Genomic DNA, 14,223 nt, shown 5'->3' on the forward strand with positions numbered 1-14,223 from the left:
TTTGCAGAGCAGTAATCTGCTATAGCTGAAGTATTGCGTTTATATTCTAATTGCATCATTTTTGTTGTTTTGCGGATATAATCAGACTTTTGTATCAGCATTGGAGATGACAGTCAGACCTGGAGACAATGTCACCCTTTATTGTGACTGCAAAGTGTCAGCTGGTGTATGTACAGCGTTGTTCAGGAACTGTTCCCATGAGAACCAGCCTTCTCTTGTTCTTAAAATGATAGATCATGATCATGACTGTTCCAATGACCTTCTCTACCTTTCTCGATTTGACTTTGTGAAGAACTTTTGTTCTGATTCTTATAACCTGCTGATTAAGAACATCACTGCTTCTGATGAGGGTCTCTACTACTGTGAACTGAAGAGAGAAAGGTGGAGGATTAAAAAAAACACATTGGAGCCAGATACATTTACATATATTACAATGTCACGACAAAGCTTGCATTCAGCAAATACTTTGGTCTTTCTCATATGTGAATGTGATTACAGCAATAGCAAATGGATGAATTTGACTATACGATAACCATAACACAGTAATGAAATGTTATCTGATATTCATGTCCACTTATATTTAAGGTCAAGACATATTAAAGGTGAAACTTCAAATCTTTATGAAATCACTTGTTAACCCACAATCTGGATTAGAATGCTGAATATAGGCAAAACCTTTAGTGATGTCTTGGATTTGTTGGTTTTCCTTCTATATGAGCATAACATCCTAACAGCAATTTAATGAGTTTTGCTATGGTTTAACATTTGAGTTATGAGAAAAACTGTTGAAAATTGAACACTGCAGGCAATTTACAGGACAGGTTTGGAAATGTAAGTATTTATTTACAGGCAATAATAAGACGAGGCTGTCAACTGTCTATTAATTATTCAGGATCAGTTTTGTGCCAAAAACACGAGGCAAGGTTCTTAGCAAACACCAAATAAAGAAAATGTTTTGCTAAGTTTGTCTCAGTTTTCCAACAACTGATCATTTTAAATACGATTATATTTCTCTTAGATAATCAAATTTAGTAGCTGTGGATCAAATAATGCAGCTGTAAATATCTACACGTGATTGTCTGTATAAGTTGCTTTCCGTTGGATATCGCTCATTCGAAGAGATCATTGCAAAAAAGAAAAAAAATCACAAAATAAGACTTCAACCTTCTTATTGGCTGAATAGGGATTCAGATTTATTTTACCCCGTGACAATACAAAAGCGATTTAAAAAAAGAAAAAAAAAGAAAGTTGATTCTCAATGCGGCACAAATTCAAGGCGTACAAAATGGTAAATGGTAAATGGACTTGTACTTGTATAGCGCTTTTCTAGTCTAACTGACCACTCAAAGCGCTTCACTACATGCCGCATTCACCCCACTCACACTCACACATTCATACAGCACGTCTTAAGATACTTAACTACGTGCTTTTCTAATCATTCATACATTCAAAATGTGTATTAGTTTGATTTCAATCCAAAATACGGTGGACCCGTGGATCCCGATTCTAAAAAGACTCTGCAGAACTGTGGTGTGTGTTGGATGCTGCTCCTCTCTTTGTGTACAGCTGTTTCTGTCCTCTCCGCTCTCTTCTCTTTTACCTGCTTTGCCAGAAAACAGGTACACATTAAGGCAATAACAAAGTCAGCCTACTATCACCTTAAGAATATATCAAGGCTAAAAGATCTGATGTCTCAGCAGGACCTGGAAAAACTAGTATTAGTAGTAACTATTATTGTAACAGCATCTTTACAGGTCTGCCTAAGAAGTCAGTTAGACAACTGCAGCTCATCCAGAACTCAGCTGCTCGAGTCCTCACTAAGATTAAAAAAGTGGAGCACATCAGTCCAGCTCTGAGGTCTTTACACTGGCTGCCTTTCCATCAGAGGATAGACTTTAAAGTTCTGATGCTGGTCTATAAAGCTCTGAATGGTCAAGGACCAAAATACATCAGTGACCTCCTGACCCACTATGAACCTTCCAGACCCCTCAGGTCATCTGGATCCGTCAGAACCAGACCTGGAGAAGCTGCATTCAGCTTCTATGCTCCACATGTCTGGAACAAACTCCCAGAAAGCCTCAGATCAGCTGAAACACTCAGTGTATTTAAGTCCAGGTTGAAGACACACCTATTTTCAGCTGCATTTGAATAAGCTTGAGTTTCAAAACGGAATCATGTTTTAACTATTGATTTTATCTTTCATATATATAATTTTTTTCTGATTTTATCTATTGTTCTTATTTCCTTCTTTTGTTTAAATTTTAAATCATGCTTTTTATTTCTTCTGTTTTAATGTCTCTGTGAAGCACTTTGAATCACCTTGTTGTTGAATTGTGCTATACAAATAAACTTGCCTTGCCTTGCCTTGCCTGCTACACACTTGTCTCTTTCTTCAGATCACTGTAATACTGTAATACTTTTTTTTGCTTGCTGTCCAGAAATATTGTTGTTGGTATTTACATTTCTGAAGCAAATAAACCTCTAGATGATGAAAAGAGATATGACACAAGAAGCCAGACAAGAGGAACACAGGTACTTCACAGCAGCACATCTATCAAAATTTATACTGCATGGACAGACGTTTGTCATCATGAATATTTTGACTTGTAACAGTGCCTTGTCTTGCAATTACACTTTTGACAGCATGTCTATTCATTGACCTATTGTCTATTGTCTACTACACAAAGTATAAACCCACATGTTCATGATACCTCATAACAAATGTCAAATGGTTAGATGCAGACGTGTTATGCTGCTCTGGAAATCCATCAGGCATAGAATGCACAGAGGATGAGAATAACTCAAAGTTCAGATTTCAGCACATATTCTGACGTTCAGTACACCTCGGCTATAGAAGATTCAACCTTGCCATAGAGATGTGATGACATGTTATTGAGAAAAGCCAGCAGTGTTCTTTCAGACTCCTCCTTCTCTCAAGTATGTCAATCATATGAAAAATGTGTACCCTCTTCCTTCACAGCTGGAGAATTTTTTAGACAACTTTTGATCTGATAATGTTTGATTCTGCTTTTCATTTTCTTTTGATGAGACAAAATAAGCCTAACATTAAAACAAACATCTGGGAAGAGTTAAAAGACCCAGGATTGTCTTCCTGGCTATGAATAATTGTTCACACAGTCTGCGCAAATGCTTGGCATTTCTTTTAATATTGATTTTTAGCAAAATGCACGTGTAATGTAAGTTTTGCTTCTTTCCATCACTTGAATAACTGATTCAAGTTTAGAAGCCGCTCATAAATTCTCAGACTCGGCCTGTTGTTGTCTAACAGGTCAGTCTGAAGTTTACTGCTTTGATTGAAATCAGTCTGTCACTGTCAGAGTGGGCGAGCAGTGATGAGAGGATCCAAATGCAGGCGGATGAATGACTTCATTTATTTTCAAAACTCTAACAGAAAGCACATCCAAGCTGGTTTTCTTTTCACTCTGTGAAAAGAAAAGAAAACCTAAGAACTAAGAAGACTTTACTATGACAAAGGAACATGAACAATAACTACTGCGAGGCAAACCATGGAGTTGTGATGGCAAAGATCTGACAATGACTGTAAGAAACCAGAGAGCTTAAATACTGTGGGAACTGAGGGGTGAATGACTGCAGCTGAGAGAATTGGTGTGGCAGATTAACTAATAACCAGAACATGGGGACTGAGGAAACAAAACAGAACCAAGACAAGAAAGACCCAAAGAGAAACTAATAAAAACAAAAGATGAGTAGTTTAAAAAGTAAACTAAAGATTAGAATACAAAATTAAGAAATCCTGATAACAAACTTGATAACTCAAGAACACAAACCAAAGTGAAACAGTCAACCCAGAAACCCAAGACCAAAGTGCAAAAAAATACTCAAACTCTAACAGTTGCCCAGTTAGATGAGTTTGTAAGAGGACGTGGTACATGCTCTTGAGCAATTTCCTGTTTTTTTTCTCATCTTAAGTGTCAATCACACCACCTTTTAAAAGAACATGGCCCATGTAAGACTGACAGGAAAACCACACTAACATTGCTGCGGTCATATAACAGCCAGTTCATGACTGGCTGTTGAGATGTTATCAGCACCTAGATGTCAAATACTGTCGTTTTGTTAAAGCACCTACCATCTCTGATACACAAGCGCTGTCCTTCTGCATCTGGTCCTCTTATGTTGACGAGTGTCATTCTTGTTCACTGATAAACAAGTGGCAATTAATTGTCTAATAACATGACTGGAGGGGGGTGGAGGAGGGTCAGAAATGTTAAGACCCATAAATATGTGACTCGGTTCAAGACAGTTTTAAAACAGTTATTTTTGGACTTTCTTGTTTTCATTCATTCACATTTACTTTTCGGTTCACTTGCAATTTAGGTAGGTTTAGGCTGCGCATTTTCCTGGCTCAGTTAAGCATCCAAATCAAATTAGGTGTAGGAAAAGATTGTGCTTGGGATTAAAATCAATTGCCTAGGCAGTAGGTTTGCCAAGCAAATTAAAAAGTGACTCTGCTCTGGCCAGTCAGGATGTGGACAAAGATAAGATAAGATGTACTTTGTTGATCCCAAACGGGCAAATTTCTGTGTTGCAGCAGCCAGGACAGAGCACAGTGCAATAGAAAAATAAGAGTAATGATAAATAATAAGAAAATAGTGGTGATTTGAATTTAAAAATAAATACATAATGTATCGAAATGAAAGTAATTACAAAAGAATGATGAGCAAAATTAAGTCATGTGTAAATACACACTGTATGTATAGATATTAAATAATTAAGTTGAAACACAGATATAAACAGTTATAAACACAGATGAAGACTTATTCACTGTGGAGTACGGTGTGCTCTCTGTTAGGCAGAGGTAAACTGCTGTATCGTCTGATGGCACATGGCAGGGGGGACTTCCTGTAGCGGCCTTTGTGACAGCAGAGCTGAATGAGCCTCCTTGAGAATGAACTCCACTGTTTGTTCAGTACGTGATGGAGAGGGTGGTCAGGATTATCCATGATGATCAGAGTCATTTTCTCCACCAAGGCCTGAAATGTCTCCAGATTGAGTTTAAATAATGGAGCCAGCCTTCCTGATCAGTTTGTTTAGTCTGTTAGCATCACTGGCACCAATGCTGCTCCCCCAGCATACAACAGTGAAGAAAAGTACACTGGCCACAACAGACAGATAAAAAATATCCAACATCTTGCTGCACACATTAAAGGATCTGAGCTTTCTCTGAAAGTAAAGTCTGCTCATCCCTTTCTTGTACACAGCCATACAGTTGGTCTTCCAGTTCAGTCTGTTGTCAGTGGGAACACCCAGATACCTGCAGCCCTCCACTGCTTCTTCCATAAATGCACAGGGACTGTGTGGCAGCTGTCATCTTACGCCCGAAGTCAATGACCATCTCTTTGGTCTTTTTCACTTTGAGGAGCAGGTGATTTGTACCCCACCACTCCTGTCCACCATTGATACACCACACTATGTGGAGTTGTCAGAAAACTTCGGAGGTGGCACAAACTGGCGATGCTTTTCAAATCTGAGTGTATCAGGTGAACAGGAGGGCAGACAGCTCAGTACCTTGTATCTTGTTTTAGAAAGGTGCTTGAAAGTTTGCCAACCTTTCAGCATCTGTTATCCTTGTGAAGGAATAATTGCAAACAATGGTGGTAACTGTAGATCAGTCCCGCAATCAGCTTGGATGAATTTTATTCTGCTCCTTTGGGATGTTTTAATGGGTTTCCTCACATTAAACTGCTGTTGCAATATTTCACTGGGACTGAGGTAAGCCGTTTGACTTGACCATATCAAAATTCAATTTGATTCTTCTTTAACCATTCAGTGGTTGAACTAATTGTGTGCTTGTAGTCATTATCTTGCTTCATGACCCACTTTTAGTTGCAGTTCAGTTCACAGGCAGATGTCACATTTTCCACTTAAAATTCACTGAAATAATTACAATTGTTTGTTCCAACCATGATGGATGCCATCTTTGGCCACCTCCACATTTCACAGGTGGGATAAGGTTCTTATATGATGAGTGTTTTTCCTTTTCAAGTTCAAGTTCATTCTTGATCATCTCACATCTGTTCATTTGTTTAACTGAGCTGTCTTCGCAGGACAGGCCCAATATCACACTTATCTGGTGTTAAATATGAGGCCAATTACTGTGTATTAGAATTTTACTAGTGTTTCTGATTTGTAGTGCACTAGTGCTGATCAGTTTGGGCTCACTGTTGTGGACAGTTTACTGAGGTTTCACAGGTGGACCTTTCAATATATTAGAGTTGTAAGGGCTTTATGTCTTTGGATATAATTTACTCATAATAAGGTTTTGAATATCATGTTACATTTATGCCAATAGATTGCTATAGATGTGACACAAAACTTTAAAGGGTTAAATAGACATTTTTTATGACACATATTTAGAAGACTAAAGTTGCAAAAACAACTTATAACAAAAGCCCTTAATGAAGTATGTTTTTGATCAATTTAGACCATAGTGAGCCACTGAATTCAACTTCAACTTTTCAACTTACTCCACAAGACTGGACCACGTACCAGAGGCTGCTGCTCTTCCTGTGTCCAGCCTTCTCTGACCTCTCCTTTCTCCTCCTCCCCCTTTTGTTTTATTGCCTATCCAGGAAAACGGGTACCTGTTCTATACAGTGTGGTGCCTTAACTCACTCAAAATTAATCATCAGTTTGTGATTTTGTTCAATTTCTGAGCTCATCTTCTGTTCATGAATTAAATTGATCACATACTATGGCTCCAGCCTGTCCTCTATGCAAGCGGACATGCCCTATGATTATGTTTAAAGAATATGTGACAGTGGAACAGAGAGGAACTTCATGTGAAGTTTAGAAATGCCTTTAGCCTTAACCGCAATCATTTTCTAAAGCTAACCAAGTATGGTTATTCTCTAAACTCAACCAGGAAGTGACTTTGATATATCAATAGCAAAAAAGGTTATTTCACTTTCACGCATAAATGCTTCAACTATGACTCATTTAGAAACTTGAAGAAACTTGCTTCATAAAAGCAGAGCAGGTGCCCAGCCTCTCTCAGTGCTCTTTCACATGTCGCCTCCCACAAACTCAGAGCTCAGATATCAGAGGAAGGTGGGGTAGACGGACCCTCAAGGGTTGCACTTGTGACTTCTGTAAGATTTTGCTGTGGTAGTACACTTACAATATTAAAAATAAGACTTGAATTGATTGCATATCGAACCATTCAAATGGCAACAGCTTATGTTGTCATATGAAGCCATACAATTTTAGTACATTATCAAAACTGCAGTTTATAACTGTTATAGAACTGTATAAAAATGGTTAATCTACATAAAAAACAAAAAGCTATTCATTTGGAGAAGTGTGCTTTAATTTCATGTGAAAAAATCTTTACTGTCTTTACATAAACCAGTGCTGTCAAACAATGGCAGACCAATAGAAAAAAGCCACAGGCAAAAATCTTTTGTTCAGTGCACCAATCACCACTCACATGTTCGAGTGGAAATGTCTGCCATGGTTATAAATGACAGCAAGTCCAGACTCATTCTCCTGCTTTCAAACAGCAGGTCATCATTAAAACATGGAAGAAATTCATTTTCTCATCGTTCTCTTTGGTACGTCCTTTGTTAAAAACATTGAAGTTTATATTCCTGTTCCTATTATCCACCTCAAATAACCAAATATTCCTGTCTTTCTTTATTTATTTGTTTATTTAGTTTGAGTGAGCATCATTTGCTGTCACACTGCGTTTGTACTTCCAGGATTTGTTTTTTGCAGCCAGAATCAAACTTTGGATCAGTGTTGGCGGTGACAGTCGGAGATAACATCACTCTCCACTGCGACTGCAAACTGTCAACTGGAACATGCACAGTATAGTTCAGGAAATGTTTCCATGAGAAGCAGCCTACTCTTGTTCTAAATGCAAAGCCTGACGAAGGCTGGAAACATTTTCAGAAATATTCATATTGTAAATTTAAGAAGAATTCTTCTTCTGATTCCTACTACCAGCTGATCACTGAGTCTGATGAGGACATTTACTACTGTGGAACTGAAGAGACGAAAGTGGAAGGAACAAAAACACTGTTAAGCGTGTGCAGGCCCTGCATGTCCTGCATAAACAATCAGAATGTCGGTAATGAGGCAGACCAAAGAAAAAGTGGACTTGGCCCGGTCTGAAGATCCTCAGTTCAAACTTTCTGTGTGGCTGGTTTTATTGTACATTGTACAAACATGAAGTTCCAAGATGTTGCATCAAGTCAAAAACCATTCTGCTAGACGTTTTGCATTGCACCCAAAAAAAGAGATATCCACAGAATACACTGTTGCATTCAACTAGCCAATAAACAGCTTCATCACCTTCAATGGAAATGTCTGTGCAGTTTCGATCAGCTATCAGTAAAACATGTGACACTCTTTTAGCTTTACAGTCCGTCATCAGTCATGGAACAACTGCTTCTGATTGTTCAGGTTTTTCTCTTGGGTAACATTGTTATGTTTTGTTTTTTGCGGATTTCATTCTTGTAGTTTTGATAATGTTCTGCTGAGCTTTAATGTCAAATCGTAAACAATTGAATCACATTGTTTTGTCATTTCTTCCAGGTGTTGTTTCCTGGAGTCATTATGGGATTTCGGGATCAGTGTTGGCGGTGACAGTCAGACCAGGAGACAACATCACTCTCCACTGCGACTGCAAACTGTCAACTGGAACATACACAGTCTGGTTCAGGAACTGTTCCCATGAGAACCAGCCTACTCTTGTTCTAAGTATAAAGACTGACCAAAGCTGGAAATATTCAGAGATTCAGGAATATTCACATTATAAATTTGTGAAGAATTCTTCTTCTGATTCCTACGACCTGCTGATCGTGAACGTCACCGAGTCTGATGAGGGCATTTACTACTGTGGAACTGAAGAGACGACGGTGGAGCGGGAAAAAAAAATTACTTCAAAAGTCATTTACAGATACAGCAACACCACAACAAGGCTCACCATCAGTAAGTGCTTTTATCTAAATTTACTACGTGTGACTGCAATCATGCCTACATATTTAGTCCAATGTAATTATTACAATACTGAATATCAAGTAGGTAAAACATTGTGTAGTCTAAATATTGGGTATCTATTGGGTTGTAATTGATTTAAAAACCAAAGGTTAATCAACTGTGCATATATCACCCATAAATCTTTTTTAAAAACTGTGGAACTGAGGAGATGAAGGTGGAGCGGGAAAAAAAAATTACTTCAAAACTAACTTACAGGTACAGCAACACCACAACAAGGCTCACCATCAGTAAGTGCTTTTGCCTAAATTATTGGTTTAATGTGCATTGAATTTAATCATATTTATTGCAGTATTATGATACTGCAATCCTTTTCTACTCTTATGTTTATCTTTACTATTATGTCACCTGGTAGTAAAAACCCATGACTGAAATGGTGCTGTACTTTCTGTACCATGTATATGTACTCTGTATAGTTTTTTGAGAAGAAAGAAAATCGCATCACACATGTACATTTACTGCCAACTTCTACTGCCATAAAGTGAACCATGTTTAGATGTAGGAATAGTCATAATAGACAGCACGGTGACGTGTATATATTTCTAATGTTTCTCTGATTGTAGGAGAGGTGGATGTATCACAGAGAAACACCAGCCATGAAGTATCTGTTGTCGCCTGGATGTTGGTGTTCACTCCAGCCTTTACTATTCTCTCCTCTTTCCTCACCATGATTTTAGTTTATCTCTTCTGTCAGAAAACAGGTAACCATAGTTATTCTCTGAATTCGCCTTTCCCATTAGTAGTTCTGGCTTTTCTCTTCAGTAAATTGTTGTGTAAATAATTTTCTGTTTTTCCTTACCAACTAAATCATTCAAATCTAGAGAATTGTCTAACTTGATCATTAGTAAATTCTTCAAGAGTATTTGGGCGTTATTGTAAAACAATGCTGTGTTAACTGTAGAGGAAGTAGCTCCACATCACCAGGAAAGACTTAACGCAGAAGAACAAAGGAAATCCAGTCAGGTAAGCAGGGATTCTTTTATTCTTCGTGTATTCTCTGTGTTTTATGTGTCACTGTTCCAAATCTTTAATTTCTACCCCAGCACTAAATGTCGAGCTGTTTTTTCAATATCAAATTCCCTTTTAGGATGAAGACAGGTGTGTAACGCGAGTCGTGTTCCGACCTCAGAACAGACAAACACGCTCATACGCAGGGATGAGTTCATAGTTTAAAGGAAAATTCTAGGATTGTTCAGCCCGGCAGAACTTTCTGTAATGAGGATTGTGACTGACCACTAACAGCCTCTTTAAGATTGACTTTTGTGATCTCCATCATCATGTTTTGCTTGAGTTGAGTTTGTTGGTTATGTTGTTTTTTATTCATAAACATCAAAAGACAGAAGTTATACTGTTTAACTTGTTAAAACACATGTTGACTTTTGTTTCTTATATTGTTTCTCATCTGTGTGAAAATTTCAGAACCCACTTTTACATGCTTACGTTTCTTTTAAGTGTTATCTTGAGTTCATGCGTAATTAAAGACAACTAAATGTTTCCCCTGCAAATTGTACCATATTTCATATTCTGCAATATTAAGATATTTCACTTAGATGAGGAATGTAAGGATTATTCATCTGTAAAAAAAAAAGAAGAAGAATGAAATTCTGCTCCTGTGCTTCTGAAATCCTGTTGCAAATTAAATAAAGTTCATGATTGTATTTATGGATGTGCTTTCGTAATATTGCTATACCTTGTTGCCAAACCTATTAGTTCAAATTATAATAATCATTATTATTATCATTGGTATTATTATTGTTGTTATCGACAGTCTCTGCATTCTTATAATGAAGCTTTAATATATAATATCAGATATTCATACACACAGAACATCCAGCTCTTTCCTGAACGGCAGTGTCATCATGCTAAAGGAAATAAAACATTTTTCACTATCAAGAGACAATTTCTCTTAGCCGTCGGTGGACAGAATGATTGGGGTGGAAACATCCCTTATCACTGAGCCAGTATGACTGTTTGCCACAGTAATATATTGGGAACTGATAAAATCGCATGCAGCACAGTTGTGCAGTGGGCAGCACTGCCACCTCACAGCTGGGGGGCCCCTGGTTTACTTTTTGCATGTGTGAGTTTCCTCCAGGTGCTCCAGTTTCTGCCTGTTCTCCAAAAACATTCGTGTTAAGATTTTTGAGAGGGCTGTGTGGTTGTTGGAGTCTGTGTTAGCTCTGTGAGGGACTCACAGTGACCTTTGATCAATCAAGTGACCCTGGACAGAATAAAGCATTTATAAGAAATGAGCGGATGATTTGATCGCAATGTTAGTGGTATGGACCTAACATTCAACTTAATTTTAGTTTTAAAATGTTTTGAGTCATTTGCAAAGAAGACAACCACATTATACTGCCCTTGTGATCAGTAAAGATTGACAGAAAACCCACAGTCCCTCAAACAACCGTATAGGTCAACATGCAGGCAGATTCAAGCCTGCTGAAAGTGTTGCTGCATAATCACAGTGCGTTTCCTGTCATCTAGGTGACAGCTATGCCTCTACAGCAGCTCAGAAAGCACTAGTCATATAGCTCATATGCTTTTTCAACACTGTAAGCTTAGATCACAGAATGAGAAAAGACATTGTTTCATACAAAGATTCTGCTGCATTATAATGCCACTGAGGCCAACTTTTAGATAAACGGTTCCTCTTAATGAATACATGTGGGTATACATTTGTTTATATCTTGCCTGATGCTTCACTGTCAAACCAAAGGAGCTAAAATTATTCACAGCAGTGTGAAGTTTATCAGTGCAAGGTGACTTTCTTTAAAATACGTCTGACCTCTAGTGGAGATGACAGGAAATGCCAGATAGAAAGAAAGTACTGGAAGAGATTTGGACCCAAGTTAAGCTTAAGAGCCCAAACTTCTTCTAAAGCTTAATGATAAATGATTTGTCTCTTTCTACTGTGATGAGCTTGCAGTACTCTGTTTCATTTTGGCCCTTTTAATGAGGGAGCTTCACCCATCGAGTCTTACTTACTGCTGAGCAAAAAGGTTAGATTCAACTGAAACTTTAAGTGGGTCAGCAAAACCTCACACAATAACTATGGAGAATAAAAGGGGAGAGGGGCCTCTGGGATGTACACGTTAATTAGTTGAGTATTCGAATCATAATAAAGAACTAACCTCCCCTTTCAAAGGTCATGCAGCAGAATCAGATATGTAATCTGTTTTAATACGCCGCACACACTTCTTCTCTGTCGAAATCAGGAGCTCAAGTGCAGCTCAGGCACAGATAGCTCAGTCTGTCAGATGTATTCTGTTTGCCAAAAAAAGAAGGAAACTGCACCACACCAGAGCTGTCCTAGTATTAAATTTTCATTGCATGATTATAGTGGCTGAAAGCCTTCACAATAATTATTTGATGGAAATATGGACAGAAAAACAACATCAAATCACGAGATTATATTGCATGATTGACGCAATATTTACATCTAATTTGTAAAATCTTGTAATGATCGTCAGTACCAGTCACCCATCGTGACACCCATACATCACACCGATTAGGTTGTCATTTGTTGTATTTTTTCTACTTTTATTTCATTCTGAATAGGAACAGACTTTCATCTTGTAAATTCAACAAAGATGACCTTCATGCTCCAATTTCAAAGTCGCATTTCTTTCACAAATGATAAAGACGTCATGCTGGCTAGGTTTAGATTTTTATTGCAGAACAATTCCCAGCATTTTCTAATTGCCGCACCTTTTGCTTACATCATCCATAATTTCTAACAATTCAACAAATAACCGCTTAAATAACAAGTGAAATCAAATTTTCATCCAATAATTCAAAAAGTGTTCTTTTCTAAGACCATGGATAACATTTAAACATTTACATATGACAAGGAAACAAAGAAGTCTAAAGGCACAATGAAAAGGAAATAAATACAAAAGATATATATATATCAACTTACATTCCAGTCCAAATGTAAACTTAATTTATGAATTATCTGAAATTGAAAACAAAGGCTCAGTCTTAACGCCTGTATACAATAAAATGGCATAAATCCTAAGTGAAATAACTGAGGGTTCAAAGAACGCATTTAAATAAACGTGGCTATGACATTTTCACATCTGCAAAGCCTCTCAAGCTAACTGTTTGTGTGCACCTGTCAGATTAGAATGCAACAATTTCAATAAAACATGGGTTCTTCTGAGCAAACTTTAAGGATCAGTCCATTTTTCAATGATATTATTTCCTATGGTCAAATGGATAGTATTCACCATACATTAATTTTCATTTAAAAACTTTTAGTTTGCCAGTTTCTTCCAGATAAAAGGAAATTCACGATGGAAGCAAAACATTAAAGAGAAAAATTATTAAGGCCTTTTGAAAGATTTCTTCCACTGAAGAGAAACTTTTCAAAAACACACAATCATACCATCAACATCATTTGATATTCCTTAAAACACAACAGGGACAAAACCATATAAATCTTTTATTTGTAGTATAGTAATTAACTATTAGCTAGACAATATGTTTTCTTGGTGCACCAATTCTGCTGTCCATCATATTGAAGGACACTAAATACTTGAATTCAAATCCAGTATAAATCCTGAGTTACAGTGTCCTCAATAGTCAAGCCAAAATGAGAGACAATTTCAAATATTAAAAAAATGGCCTCAACAGGACCATGTGGGTGTGTTTTGATCATTTTGTGATCGAATCTCAAACACCAAGATTCTGATGCAAAATCCTCAGTGGTGGTTGAAAATATTTTAAAACACGTTTCACACCTGAACTTCACCCACTTAAAATGTGACAAAATCAAAACTGTTCAAGATAGTCTTATTAAAAGTAACGTGTGCAAGTTTCATATTTGATATCACTGAACTCAAATCCGGTTCAGACGGAAGATGTAAAACATATAACTCAGAGTGCAGTCAGTGCATACTCCACTGAATATCTTAATTTGAGGTTTATAGTGAATTCAAGCATTGCCTCTGTTTTACAGAAAAGCAGCATCCTTTAACACATCACTTAATCTTTCAGTCTAAATAATGCATCAAAGCCTTACATCTAAAATAATATGGTGTTAGCCATGTGTCTATAAGACTTATTAACAAAGTAAAAGCAACTTTAAATATAAAATAATCTACATTAAATGTTCCACCTCATTGCTTAGTGTTTGTGTTGAGTTTAATTTCTTTTCGTATTCTGTTTTCACAAAGA

General features: G+C 37.2%; 1 long non-coding RNA gene across 1 annotated transcript; it reads left to right on the forward strand.

Annotated features, from left to right (window-relative positions):
• Positions 1-9,195: 9,195 nt before the first annotated feature.
• LOC140305082 (uncharacterized) lies at positions 9,196-10,308 on the forward strand. The gene is made up of 4 exons (XR_011915334.1): positions 9,196-9,272; positions 9,606-9,743; positions 9,944-10,005; positions 10,130-10,308. It is a non-coding gene; the product is annotated as an uncharacterized lncRNA (long non-coding RNA).
• Positions 10,309-14,223: the final 3,915 nt, after the last annotated feature.

The sequence above is a fragment of the Leuresthes tenuis genome, unplaced genomic scaffold (assembly GCF_036924035.1).
Source record: "Leuresthes tenuis unplaced genomic scaffold, fLeuTen1.0.hap1 SCAF_4, whole genome shotgun sequence".
Taxonomy (NCBI): Eukaryota; Metazoa; Chordata; class Actinopteri; order Atheriniformes; family Atherinopsidae; genus Leuresthes; species Leuresthes tenuis.